Source organism: Mus caroli, unplaced genomic scaffold (genome assembly GCF_978045245.1).
Source record: "Mus caroli unplaced genomic scaffold, Mus_caroli_1 scaffold_6, whole genome shotgun sequence".
NCBI classification, from domain to species: domain Eukaryota; kingdom Metazoa; phylum Chordata; class Mammalia; order Rodentia; family Muridae; genus Mus; species Mus caroli.
In genome coordinates this window covers 58,861,125-58,875,149 of record NW_028227261.1, presented here as the reverse complement: position 1 = coordinate 58,875,149, position 14,025 = coordinate 58,861,125, and the positions used below count along the sequence as shown (strand labels likewise).

Sequence of the window (14,025 nt, the reverse complement as noted above, 5' to 3'; positions counted from 1 at the left end):
ATTCAAAGCAGTAAGGGAAAAAGATCAAGTAACATATAAAGGCAGGGCTATCAGAATTACACCAGACTTTTCACCAGACACTATGAAAGCCAGAAGATCCTGAACAGATGTTATACAGACACTAAGAGAATACAAATGCCAGCCCAGGCTACTATACCCAGCCAAACTCTCAATTACCATAGATGGAGAAACCAAAGTATTCCACGACAAAACCAAATACAACACATTATCTTTCCACGAATCCAGCCCTTCAAAGGATAATAACAGAAAAAAAAAACAAATACAAGGATGGAAACCACGCCCTAGAAAAACCAAGAAAGTAATCCTTCAACAAACCAAAAAGAAGACAGCCACAAGAACAGAATGCCTACTTTAATAACAAAAATAATAAGAAGCAACAATTACTTTTCCTTAATATCTCTTAATATCAGTGGTCTCAACTCCCCAATAAAAAGACATAGACTAACAGACTGGCTACACAAACAGGACCCAACATTTTGCTGCTTACAGGAAACCCATCTCAGGGAAAAAGACAGACACTACCTCAGAATGAAAGGCTGGAAAATACTTTTCCAAGCAAATGGTCTGAAGAAAAAAGCTGGAGTAGCCATTCTAATATCTAATAAAATTGACTTCCAACCCAATATCATCAAAAAAGACGAGGGGAACTTCATACTCATCAAAGGTAATATCTTCCAAGAGGAACTCTCAATTCTTAATATCTATGCTCCAAATACAAGGGCAGCCACATTCATTAAAGAAACTTTAGTAAAGCTCAAAGCACACATTGCACCTCACACAATAATAGTGGGAGACTTCAACACACCACTTTCATCAATCATGGAAACAGAAACTAAACAAGGACACAGTGAAACTAACAGAAGTTATGAAACAAATGGATCTAACAGATATCTACAGAACATTTTATCCTAAAACAAAAGGATATAACTTCTCAGCACCTCATGGGACCTTCTCCAAAATTGACCATTGTCACAAAACAAGCCTCAACAGATACAAAAATATTGAAATTGTCCCATGCATCCTATCAGATCACCATGGACTAAGGCTGTTCTTCAATAATAAAATAAATAATAGAAAGCAAACATTCACTTGGAAACTGAACAACACTCTTCTCAATGATACCTTGGTCAAGGAAAGAATAAAGAAAGAAATTACGGACATTTTAGAGGTTAATGAAATTGAATCCACAATATACCCAAACTTATGGGACAAAATGAAAGCATTTCTAAGAGGAAAACTCATAGCTCTGAGTGCCTCCAATACGAAAGTAGAGAGAGCACATACTAGCAGCTTGACAACACACCTAAAAGCTCTAGAACAACAGGAAGCAAATTCACCCAATAAGAGTAGATGGCAGGAAATAATCAAACCCAGAGGCAAAATCAACCAAGTGGAAATAAGAAGAACTATTCAAAGAATCAACGAAATGAGGAACTGGTTCTTTGAGAAAATCAACAAGATAGAAAAACCCTTACTCAGACTCACTAGAGGGCACAGGGACAGCATCCTAATTAACAAAATCAGAAATGAAAAGAGAGACATAACAACAGATCCTGAAGAAATCCAAAACACCATCAGATCCTTCTACAAAAGGCTATACTCAACCAAACTGGAGAACCTGGATAAAATGGTCAAGTTTCTAGACAGATACCAGGTACCAAAGTTAAATCAGGATCAGGTTAATGATCTAAGCAGTCCTATATCCTCTAAAGAAATAGAAGCAGTCATTAATAGTCTCCCAAGCAAAAAAAAAAAAAAAAAAAGCCCAGGACCAGATGGGTTTAGTGCAGAGTTCTATCAGACCTTCAAAGAAGATCTAATTCCAATTCTTTAGAAACTATTCCACAAAATAGAAGCAGAAGGTACTCTACCAAACTCATTCTATGAAGCCACAAGTACTCTGATACCAAAACCACAAAAAGACCCAACAAAGATAGAGAACTTCAGACCAATTTCCCTTATGAATACTGATGCAAGAATCTTCAATAAAGTTCTTGCTAACCGAATCCAAGAACACATCAAAACAATCATCCATCCTGACCAAGTAGGTTTCATCCCAGGGATGCAGGGATGGTTCAATATACGGAAATCCATCAACGTAATCCAGTATATAAAAAAACCTCAAAGACAAAAACCACATGATCATCTCGTTAGATGCTGAGAAAGCATTTGACAAAATCCAACATCCATTCATGATAAAAGTCTTGGAAAGATCAGGAATTCAAGGCCCATACCTAAACATGATAAAAGCAATCTACAGCAAACAAGTAGACAACATCAAAGTAAATGGTGAGAAGCTGGAAGCAATCCCACTAAAATCAGGGACTAGACAAGGCTACCTACTTTCTCCCTACCTATTCAACATTGTACTTGAAATCCTAGCCAGAGCAATTCAACAACAAAAGGAGATCAAGGGAATACAAATTGGAAAGGAAGAAGTCAAAATATCACTTTTTTGCAGATAGTATATATAAGTGACCCTAAAAATTCCACCAGAGAACTCCTCAACCTGATAAACAGTTTCAATGAAGTAGCTTGATTTAAAATTAACTCAAAGAAGTAAATGGTGTTTCTGTACACAAAGCATAAACTGGCTGAGAAAGATTAGGGAAACAACAGCCTTCTCAATAGTCACAAATAATGTAAAATATCTTGGTGTGATTCTAACTAAGGAAGTGAAAGGTCTGTATGATAAGAACTTCAAGTCTCTGAAGAAAGAAATCAAAGATCTCTGAAGATGGAAAGATCTCCCATGCTCATGGATTGGCAGGAACAATATAGTAAAAATGGCTATATTTCCAAAAGCAATCTACAGATACAATGCAATCCCCATCAAAATTCCAACTCAATTCCTCAACGAATTAGGAAGAGCAATCTCCAAATTCATCTGGAATAACAAAAAACCTAGGATAGCAAAATCTCTTCTCAAGGAAAAAAAAAACCCTCTGGTGGAATCACCATGCCTGACCTAAAGCTTTACTACAGAGCAATTGTGATAAAACTGCATGGCACTGGTTTAGTGACAGATAAGTGGACCAATGGAACAGAATTGAAGACCCAGAAATGAACCCACACACCTATGGCCACTTGATCTTCGACAAGGGAGCTAAAACCAACCAGTAGAAAAAAGACAGAATTTTCAACAAATGGTGCTGGCCCAACTGGTTGTTATCATGTAGAAGAATTCGAATTGATCCATTCCTATGTCCTTGTATTAAGGTGAAATCTAAGTGGATTAAGGAACTCCACATAAAACCAGAGACAATGAAACTTGTAGAGGAGAAAGTTGTAAAAGCCTCGAAGATATGGGCACAGGGGGAAAATTTCTGAATACAACAACAATGGCTTGTTCTAGAAGATCCAGAATTGACAAATGGGACCTCATAAAATTGCAAAGCTTCTGCAAGGCAAATGACACCATCAATAAGACAAAAAGGCCACCAACAGATTGGGAAAGGATCTTTACCTATCCTAAATCAGATAGGGGACTAACATCCAATATATATAAAGAACTCAAGAAGGTGGACTCCAGTAAATCAAATAACCCCATTAAAAAACGGTGCTCAGAGCTAAACAAAGAATTCTCACCTGAGGAATACCAAATGGATGAGAAGCACCTGAAAAAATGTTCAACATCCTTAATCATCAGGGAAAAGCAAATCAAAACAACCTTGAGATTCCACCTCACACCAGTCAGAATGGCTAAGATCAAAAATTCAGGTGACAGCAAATGCTGGCAAGGATGTGGAGAAAGAGGAATACTCCTCCATTGCAAGCTTGTACAACCACTCTGGAAATCAGTCTGGCAGTTCCTGAGAAAATTGGACATAGTACTACCAGAGGATCCCGCAATACCTCTCCTGGGCATATATCCAGAAGATGTTCCAGCTGTTAAGAAGGACACATGCTCAACTATGTTCATAGCAGCCTTATTATAAATAATATAATAGCCAGAAGCTGGAAAGAACCCAGATGCCCCTCAACAGAGGAATGGATACAGAAAATGTGGTACATTTACATAATGGAGTACTACTCAGCTATTAAAATGAATGAATTTATGTAATTTCTAGGCAGATGGATGGACCTGGAGGGCATCATCCTAAGTGAGGTAACCCAATCACAAAGGAACTCACACACTATGTACTCACTGATAAGTGGATATTAGCCCAGAAACTTAGGATACCCAAGATATAAGATACAATTTGCTAAAAGCATGAAACTCAAGAAGAACGAAGACCAAAGTATGGACACTTTGCCCTTCTTAGAATTGGGAACAAAACACCCATGGAAGGAGTTACAGAGACAAACTTTGGAGCTGAGATGAAAGGATGGACCATGTAGAGACTGCCATATCCGGGTATCCATCCCATAATCAGCTTCCAAATGCTGACACCATTGCATACAGTAGCAAGTATTTGCTCAATGCCCCAGATATAGCTGTCTCTTGTGAGACTATGCCAGGGCCTAGCAAACACAGAAGTGGATGCTCACTGTCAACTATTAGATGGATCACAGGGCCCCCAATGGAGGAGCTAGAGAAAGTATCCAAGGAGCTGGGGGGATCTGCAACCCTATTGGTGAAACAACAATATGAACTAACCAGTACCCCCTGGAGATGGAGTCTCTAGCTGCATATGAATCAGAAGATGGCCTAGTCGGCCATCAGTGGAAAGAGAGGCCCATTGGTCATGCCAACTTTATATGCCTCAGTACAGGGGAACACCAGGGTCAAGAAGTGGGAATGGGTGGGTGGTAGAGTAAGTGGGAGAGTGTGGGGGGGACTTTTGGGATAGCATTGGAAATGTAAATGAAATAAATACCTAATTTAAAAAAAAGAAAAAGAAACTCCTCCTGATATGATAGTATACAAAAGCAAAATAATAATAATAATAATAATAAAATAACCAATATTTAGTTGAGACTGGTTTACAGGTTCAGAGATTCAGTCCATTATTATCAAGGCAGAGAGCCTGACATTATATAGGCATGGTGCAAGCTGAGCTCAGAGTTCTACATCTACATCTGAAGACTGCTAGCAGAATACTGGCTTCGAGGTAGCTAGGATGTGGGTCTTATAGCCTACACACACAGTGACACACCTACTCCAACAGGGCTACAGCTTCTAATAGTCCCACTCCCTGAGCTGAACATATTCAAACCATCACAGCACAGAAATAGAACAACACAGTTTGAATAATGAATGTATCATTGAAGAGTTCAAAAAGGGTGTATAAATAGGAAAAGAAGTCAAAGTATCTTTATTTGCATATTATGAGTCTATATGTAACATTCTCCTATTGCTGATTAATAAAAAAATTAGCTAAGTGGCAAGGTACAAAATTCACACATAGAATTTAGAAGCAATCCTGCATAACAATGGAGGAGTGTAATAAAGAATCATGACTCCTTTCAACATTCAGAGATGACTACTGAAAATCACAGCTGATAAAATGGCAAAAAGCAAATGACTATTTGGATCCCATCTCCAATAGATGCATTGAAATTTTTGGACCTGCACCTAAGACTCAGGGATTATAACAGAAGAGGGAGTGGCAATATTGTAAGATTCTGGGAAGTAGAAGCTGCTATGAGATTATGTCTCCTAGAAATCTCAAAGAAGCGAGACCCACAGAGTCTCATTAACATGGCTACCTAAACTAGACCCAAATAAGGATAACACCAATATCTTTTTATAGACACCTTTAATATATCTTTATATAGACACCTTTAATAGAAAAATCTCATCAGGGATCCACTTTAGACAAAAACAAAACAAAACACACAAAAACCCAAACAAACCATAAAATTATAGATGACTAAAGAATGCTGAGAATGGGACAAATAATCCTCTTGCCATGGAATATCACACAAATTGGTTACCTAAAACCAAATGTCCATCCCTGAATTATGTACATACAAGTAACTATATGTACTAAGTACAATTTGCTTATATATTTAGCAATATATAAATGCATGTACATATAGTAAATAATGTATGGTTTATTGAATATATATCACAACAACTAAAGAGAAAGGCCACTTTTGAGAAAGAAAGCAAGATAGTAAACATGGAAAATATTAGATGGAAGAAAGAAAAATAAGAGAAAATTTATGTAACTATTTTAGTTTCAAAAGGTGAAAAAAAAACATAACAGATGTTAAAAGGTATCATGGAAGTAATCCAACTAACAAGAGCCACAAAAATAAATACCTAGGGATAAATCTAACCAAAAAAAATTTAAAATATCCAATTTGAAAGGTTTGACAGTAAAGGACAAAATATAAGAAGACACGTGGAGATGAAAAGAACTTCAGTACTCAAAGAATTAATGTCTTGAAACAGCCACTCTACTACTAAAAGCAATCTAAATCTAATGAAACTCTAATAAAAATTCCAGGGCCATACTTCACATACATAGAAGAAGTAATCTTAAATTTTTATATGGGAACAGAAAAGGCCATGAATCACCAAAATAATACTGAAACAAATTAATACTCTGGGAAGTATCACCAAATTTAATTTCTATTTATTTTTAGAGCCATAGTAATAAAAGCCAGATGATACTGGAACAGACACATAAGGCAATGGAATAGAATTGAGGACTTGGATATACCTCCGTATATCTGTGTCACTATTTGACACAGATGCCAAAATTATACCCCAAAACATATCAAATGGCTTGGGGGGTGGGGGCTGTTCTCAACATGTAGAATAAAAGCAACTTATTTCTCCTGAGAAAACTCAAATCTAATCAATCTGAATGTTGGACTGGGTACTGTGAAAATGTAGAGAGCATTCTTCAACATAAAAGAAAAGCTTGTTGTGAATAACAATCCGGTGCTGCAGGAAATAAGGATGTCATGAAAACAAGAAGCTCTTGTACAGCAAAGGAAGCTCTAATGAGTAAAGAGATAGACTCAAAATGGAGAAAGTATTCATTGTCAGCTATTTCTCCAACAATGGCTTACTATCTAAATACACATGAACAAAGAAAACTGAACAAAAATAAAATAAACCCTATTAAAAATAGATCTTCAATCTGAAAAGAGAAATTTTGAACAACAACAATAAAAACACTTCAGATTTTTCTTTGTTGGCTTAAAAATTTTATACAATATTTGTGATAGCCACAGCTGGAGATGCTATTTGGAAGTGTTGTGTAACATATAAAAAGATTAATCTCATTGGAAGAAATGAGTCACTGTGGATGAGCTTCTCTGGCACTGAAGCCTAATCCTATTTCCTAGTCACTTTCTGCTTCCTGATTCTAGCCTTCTGCTTTCACTCTCATGTCTTCCTCTCTTAATACAATGCAATACTCAGTGTGATAGAACGGGCTATCAAATTGTAATCCAAAATGAACTCTTTCTCATTTATAAAATATTTATATTTTGATACTCATGTGTGTGTTCATTCAAGTACATGTGTGTGCAGATCCCACACAGCCCAGAATAGTGTGGGTCATAGTCCCTGGACTTGGATGGAATATAGGTAGTTATGAGGCACCTGATAGATGTTCGTATTGGGAGTTGAATTTTTGGTCTCTGCAAGAACATCAAATACTTTATTATAGAAAGGCAGGGGGAAAGAGAAAAGTAAAAGAGAGAAAGAGACAAGCCATGGCCAAGAGGAGAGAAGGGGGAAAGAAAAAGAGAGAAGAAAGGCTAGAGAGTAAGAGAGTGAGAGGAGAGGAGAGAGGAGAGTAAGGGGAGTAAGAGGAGTAAGAGCTAGGGAGCAAGAGACTGAGGAGGGGCCAAACAACCCCTCTTAAGGTATGCTGATATCTTTACTGTTGCTACATAACTGGGGAGGAGTTTAGCCTGAAGGTCAGAAGCTTGGGACATTGCCTATGTGACTAAAAGCTATGCTTCTCCTGAGGGGACTGTAGGGGGTGGTAACTGAGACAGAAGCCAGAGTTCCAGGAGCATTAGGGAATTCCTTCTGTCTCATATAGGTGAATTATCAGCACTGGGTCCTGGGGTTCAATATCTAGCCTCAACTGGAAACCAGGCTCTCTAGGTATAACTGAATGCCCCACAAAGTGTTGCAGAGACAAAGTGTGAAGCAGAGACTGAAGGAATGACCATCCATAGACTGCCCCACCTGGGGATCCATCCCATAAACAACCAGTAAACCCAGACACTATTGCAGATCCCAAGAAGAGCTTGCTGACAGGAACCTGATATAGCTGTCTCCTGAGAGGCTTTGCCAGTGTCTGACAAATACAGAAGTGGATGCTCACAGCCATCTATTGGACCAACACAGGGTCCACAATGAAGGAGATAAAGTACTCAAGGAGCTGAAGGGGTTTGCAGCCCCCTAGTAGGAACAACAATATGAACTAACCAATATCACCAGAGCTCCCTGGGGCTAAACCACCAACCAAAGAAAATATGTGGTGGGACTCATGGCTCCAGCTGCATATGTAGTAGAGGATTGCCTAGTTGGTCATCAATGGGAGGAGAGGCCCTTTTTCCTGTAAAGGTTATTTGCCCCAGTACCGGGGACTTCCAGGGCCAGAAAGAGGGTGTAGGTGGGTTGGTGAGAAGGGGGAGGGGAGAAGGGATAGGGGAATTTTGGAGAGGAAACTAGGAAAGGGGATAACATTTGAAATGTAAATAGAAAATATCTAATAAAAAATAGTTTTAAAAAATGAAACATGTAAGGATTGAATATCATTCAAGCAGAAATGAGGTTATTCTGCAGACATCAGTCCACTGAAACTTAGTTGGAAAAGTAATTATTCTCATAAATTTTCAATAAAAGGAGACTCACTTCATAAATTTAAAAAAAAGTAACTGTGGAGGTGGAATTTTGAAGTCTCATATATATATGTTCAAGTTTGGGCAGTATGATCCCAAACCTCCTCCTGGCTGCCTGTGGAAGACAGTCTCTTCCTAGCTACCTTCTGAACAAGATGTAGAGCTATTGGATCTCTCAGTATCAGGTAATCCCAGATGCTGCTATGCTTCTCATCTTGATGATAATGGACTGATCCTCTGAAACTCTAAGCCAGCTTCATTTAAATGATTTTCTTTATAAGATTTACCTTGGCTATGTTGTACATTCACAACAATGAAACCCTAAGACATCCTTCATACTTGAACGAACAATACCAAAATACTATAAAATGCATGATCATAAACCCAAAAGCGTAGAAATAGAAGCATCTCTTAGTTGTCACATTGCTAAAATTCTCATAAGAATAGGTAATTTAATGGATGTAGATGTATATCTATTAATAAAATTAAATACGTTATTGATGCCTTTTAAATAGAGACAACTCATTCAATATAGTTTTTTAAGTTCTAGCCATAGTAGTAAGAAAGATAAACAAGATCAAGGCAATACACACTGGAAAGAAAGAAGTCAAAGTATTATTATGTGCAGATGATAGGATAGTATATATAAGCTACAACCAAAATTCTACCAGAGAACTCCTACAGCTGATAAACCACTTTGTCAAAGTGGCTGGATATAAAATTAACTAAAAAGAATCTGTAGCCTTCCTTTACATAAATGATAAATGGGCCAAGAAAGAAATTACAGAAACAACACAATTTATATTAGCCACAGATAACATTAAAAATCTTCATATGCAACTCTAACCAAGAAAGGAAATACCTATATGACAAGAACTTCAAAATGCTGAAGAAAGAAATTGATGTGGATATCAGAAGATAGATCTCCATGCTCATTGGATAGGCAGGAATAGCAGTGGAAATGGCCATCTTACCAAAAACAATCTACAGATTCAATGCACCTCCCATCAAAATTTCAACAAAGCTCTTTACAGACCTTGGAATAGCAATTGCCAACTTAATATGGAAAAACAAAAATCCAGGATATGTAAAACAATCCTGGACAATAAAAGAACAGCTGGAACATCTAGAGGTATCACCATCTCTAACCTCAAGATGCCCTAGAGAGCAATAGTAATAAGAACTGCATAGTATAAAGGAACAGATAGGTTGATCAAAAGATTTGGAATCAGCCGGGCATGGTGGCGCACGCCTTTAATCCCAGCACTCGGGAGGCAGAGGCAGGCGGATTTCTGAGTTCGAGGCCAGCCTGGTCTACAAAATGAGTTCCAGGACAGCCCGGGCTACACAGAGAAACCCTGTCTCGAAAAAAACCAAAAAAAAAAAAAAAAAAAAAAAAAAAAAAAAAAAAAGATTTGGAATCAAAGATCCTGAAATAAACCCACACACCTATAGACACTTGAATTTTTATAAAGGCAAAATGCATGCAATGGAAAAAGGAAAACATCTTTGAGAAATGGTGTTAGTCTTACGACGGGATGTATGCATGTGAAAAAATACAAATAAGTCTTTATCATTGTGCACAAACCTCATATCGAAGTAGATCAAAGACCTCAATATAAAACTGGATACACTAAATCTAACAGACCAGAAAGTGAGTAGTAGCCTTGAACTCATTGATACAGTGGACAACTTCATGAATATAATACCAATGACTCATCATCTAAGATGTATCTAATTGATACATAGGAACTCATGAAATTGAAATGTTTCTGCAAGGCAAAGGACAGTATAAATAGAAAAAAATTGACAGCCTACAGATTGTGAAAGGATCTTTACCATCCTTATATTTGATAGAGAGTTAATATGCAAAATATATAAAGAACTTAAGAAGTTAGACAACAACAAAAACCCAAACAACCCAATTTAAAAATGGGGTACAGAGCTAAACATAAAATTCTCAGAAGAATCTCTAATGTCTGAGATCTACTTAAAGAAATGTTCTAAGTCCTTAGTCATTAAGGAAATGCAAATTAAAACAACTCTGAGATCCTATCTCACACCTGTCAGAAGGGCTAAGAACAAAACCTCAAGAGATAGCACATGCTGGTGAGGATGTGGAACAAAAGGAACACTCCTCCATTGCTGGTGGTAATGCAAACCTGTATAACCATTTTAGAAATAAACTTGGTGGTTTCTCTGAAAACTGAGAACACTTCTATCTCAAAACCCAGCTATTCCACTCCTGCGCATAAACCCAAAAGATGGTCAACCATAACACAAGGACATCTGTTCACCTATATTTATAGCAGCTTTATTCATAATAGCCAGAAACTGGAAACAACCTAGATGCCCCTCAACTGAAGAATAACAAAAATGTGGTACATCTACACAATGGAATATTATTCAGCCACTAAAAATAAAGATGCCATGAAATTTGTAGGCAAATGATGGAAATTGAGATTATTATCCTGGGTAAGGTAAGCCAAACCCAAAACCTGCATGCATATTATGTACTCACTTATAAATGGATAGTACTCATAAAGTAAAGGATACTTACACTACACTCTACAGACCCAAAAAAGCTAAAGAAGAAGGAAGGTCCAAACAAGTATGCTTGAATCTCAATTCCAAAGGGAGATAAAATAATCATAGGAGGCAGATGGAGGGAGGGAACTGAATGAGAGAGGGGAATGGGAGAGGAATGGGGTGACAGTGATTACATGTGGGAAAAGAGGAAAGAGGGCAAGAGGGCCAAAGGGACAGAGGGCCAGGAGAATGAAAAGAAATCAGCAACATGGGTAATAAGGTAGGAGGCATCTTAAGATATGTCAGAGACTTTGGAGGAGGAGACTCCCAAGGATAAATGAGGGTGACCTTAGATGAGACTCACAGCAGTGGAAATATGGAACCTAAAGAGTATACCTCCTAATGTCAGGCAGGAACACCAGTGGAGCAATAGGGACACCAACCAACCCACGAAACTTTTGGTCTCAACTTTATCCTTTCTACAAGAAATGTAGAGCCATAGATGGAGCAGAGACAGCGGACTAGCCAACCAATAATCATCTCAAATTGAGACCAATCCCATGGGCAAATACTAGCCTCTGACACTATTAATAAATATTGTTATGCTTGCAGACAAAAGCCTTACATAACTGTCCTCTGAGAGGCTCCACCAAGGATCTGACTTAAACAGATGCAGAGACCCAGAGCCAAACATTGGATGGAGCTGGGAGACTATTATGGAAGTGTTGGGTGAAGAAACGAAGGCTCTGAAGGGGATATGAGCTCCCCAGGAAGACCAACAGAGTCAACTAAACTGTACACTTTGGGGAATCTGTGAGACTGAACCACCAACCAAAGACCATACATGAGCTGGACCTAGGCCCGCAGCACATATGTAGCAAATGTGCTACTCATTCATACAGAGATCCAGGTCAACTGCAGCAGAGCTATCCCTAATGCTATTTCCTTGCTGTGATCTGGAATGGCCATGACTCAGTTCCAGCCTCTAGATAAGAGTCAGCAGATCTTCATGTTCCTCTAGTGTAGAAGATAGTTGTAAGTAAAAGGCTTGTTTACATAATAATGTAAACATTTTTCATGTTTCATGGATTGTTCTCTGTGCCAAGGTTAATGACTCTATCACAATTAGAATCAGCATGAGTCCAGGAAGTGAGAATCTGTCTAATGTTCCTCAGAAAAAAGGTATCCCTTAAGACTGTGAAAAGGAGCTCTGAAAACATGAGTTCAAAAATAAACAGGATTCCTTAACTATGCAAAATATAATGATACAATATGAATTGTATGAGGGGCTTCATGGACCTGGAAGAACAGAGGCAGCTGCACTATGGAGTCTATAAAGGGAAAGGAATAGTTAATAAACATGACTCATAGCTCAAGTATTAAAGTAGAGCCAGGAGGTAAGGGAGCTCTGATTTCTGGGTGGGATCATACCCAGCTAAGCTTGTGTGTGTGTGTGTGTGTGTGTGTGTGTGTGTGTGTGTGTGTGTGTGTGTGTGTGTTTACAAAGGCAGGCAGACTTCTGAGATCAAGGTCAGCCTGGGACAGAGTGAGTATAGTTCCAAGAATGGTGGGAGTGGTGACTTCAGGGCAGGATCCCTCCCAGCAAAGCTTATTGTTTGTGTTGTTTTGTGGGAACAACAAAAGGGAACCTGGGGTAAAGGACTGAATTGATATGTAAATAAAAGACTGGTTGGAATGTAAGAGCTGACCTATCCAGAGGGCTATTACAACTATTTTAGAAATTTTCTTGCAGATTTTCTGACTTTGGTCAGAAAACTCCAAAGCTATCCAGAAAATTATTACACTTTTACAATTTTGTCCAGTAGGTTTTCTGATTTTGATCGGAAAACCCATGAAATACCTAGAGAAATATTTTGAGCCAACTACAGAGCTATCAGGCTGCACTCCATCACTGACTTTGAGTTGTTTCTTCCACTGTTCCCAAACAACCCTCTCTCAGGACCCTTGACCCAGATGAATCTGATCCTCTGCAGTTGCCTGTCTATGTAATACACTCCCCCTAACTGGGTTGCCTTTTTTGGACTCAGTGAAAGACGATGTATCTAGACCTGAAGAGACTTGATGTGCTAGGGTCAAGGGAGATACACAGAGGAAGCTGACACACTCTCAGAGGAGAATGGGATGGAGTGTGGGGAGGGACTGTATGAGAGCGGGACCTGGAGGGCACAGCAATTGGGATGTAAAGTGAATGAATGAATGAAAGGATATTTATTTGTAAAAGAATGAAAAATAAAGAAGGGGAGAGAGGGAGAAAGGGAATTTAAATGAAAAATTAAGGAAGTAGGTATGTGTTGTCTCTTTTAGGATAGAAAAGCACATTCTATGAGACCATCATAACTATAGTGTAAATGGCAGGTCACAACATTAAGAAAAATCCAAGAATCCAAAGTTCAACAAGCATTCAATATGGATATAGATGCAAAAGTCACAAATAATATATTATCATGTTGAAACACTAATTTCATAAAATGGATTGCACCCAAACAAGCTTGTGGTATTAATTACAGGCAAGAAAATATATCTGGTTCAGCACTCAAAAATTAATTATTATTATTCCCATCACTCTAACAGAGTTATGAAGAATAAAACCACATTATTGTATCAGTAGATGAAGGAAAGGCATTGAACAAAAACCTATCTATCATTAAAAAAATAAAGAATAGAGAGAAATTTCTCTTAAGTTATTTTCAT

General features: G+C 38.0%; 2 non-coding genes across 2 annotated transcripts; both read left to right on the top strand.

Moving 5' to 3' along the window:
- The first annotated feature begins 13,032 nt into the window (after positions 1 to 13,032).
- LOC115030951 (U7 small nuclear RNA) lies at positions 13,033 to 13,094 on the top strand. Its single transcript, XR_003836547.2, has one exon. It is a non-coding gene; the product is annotated as a U7 small nuclear RNA (small nuclear RNA).
- A 10-nt stretch (positions 13,095 to 13,104) lies between these two features.
- LOC115030945 (U7 small nuclear RNA) lies at positions 13,105 to 13,167 on the top strand. Its single transcript, XR_003836542.1, has one exon. It is a non-coding gene; the product is annotated as a U7 small nuclear RNA (small nuclear RNA).
- Positions 13,168 to 14,025: the final 858 nt, after the last annotated feature.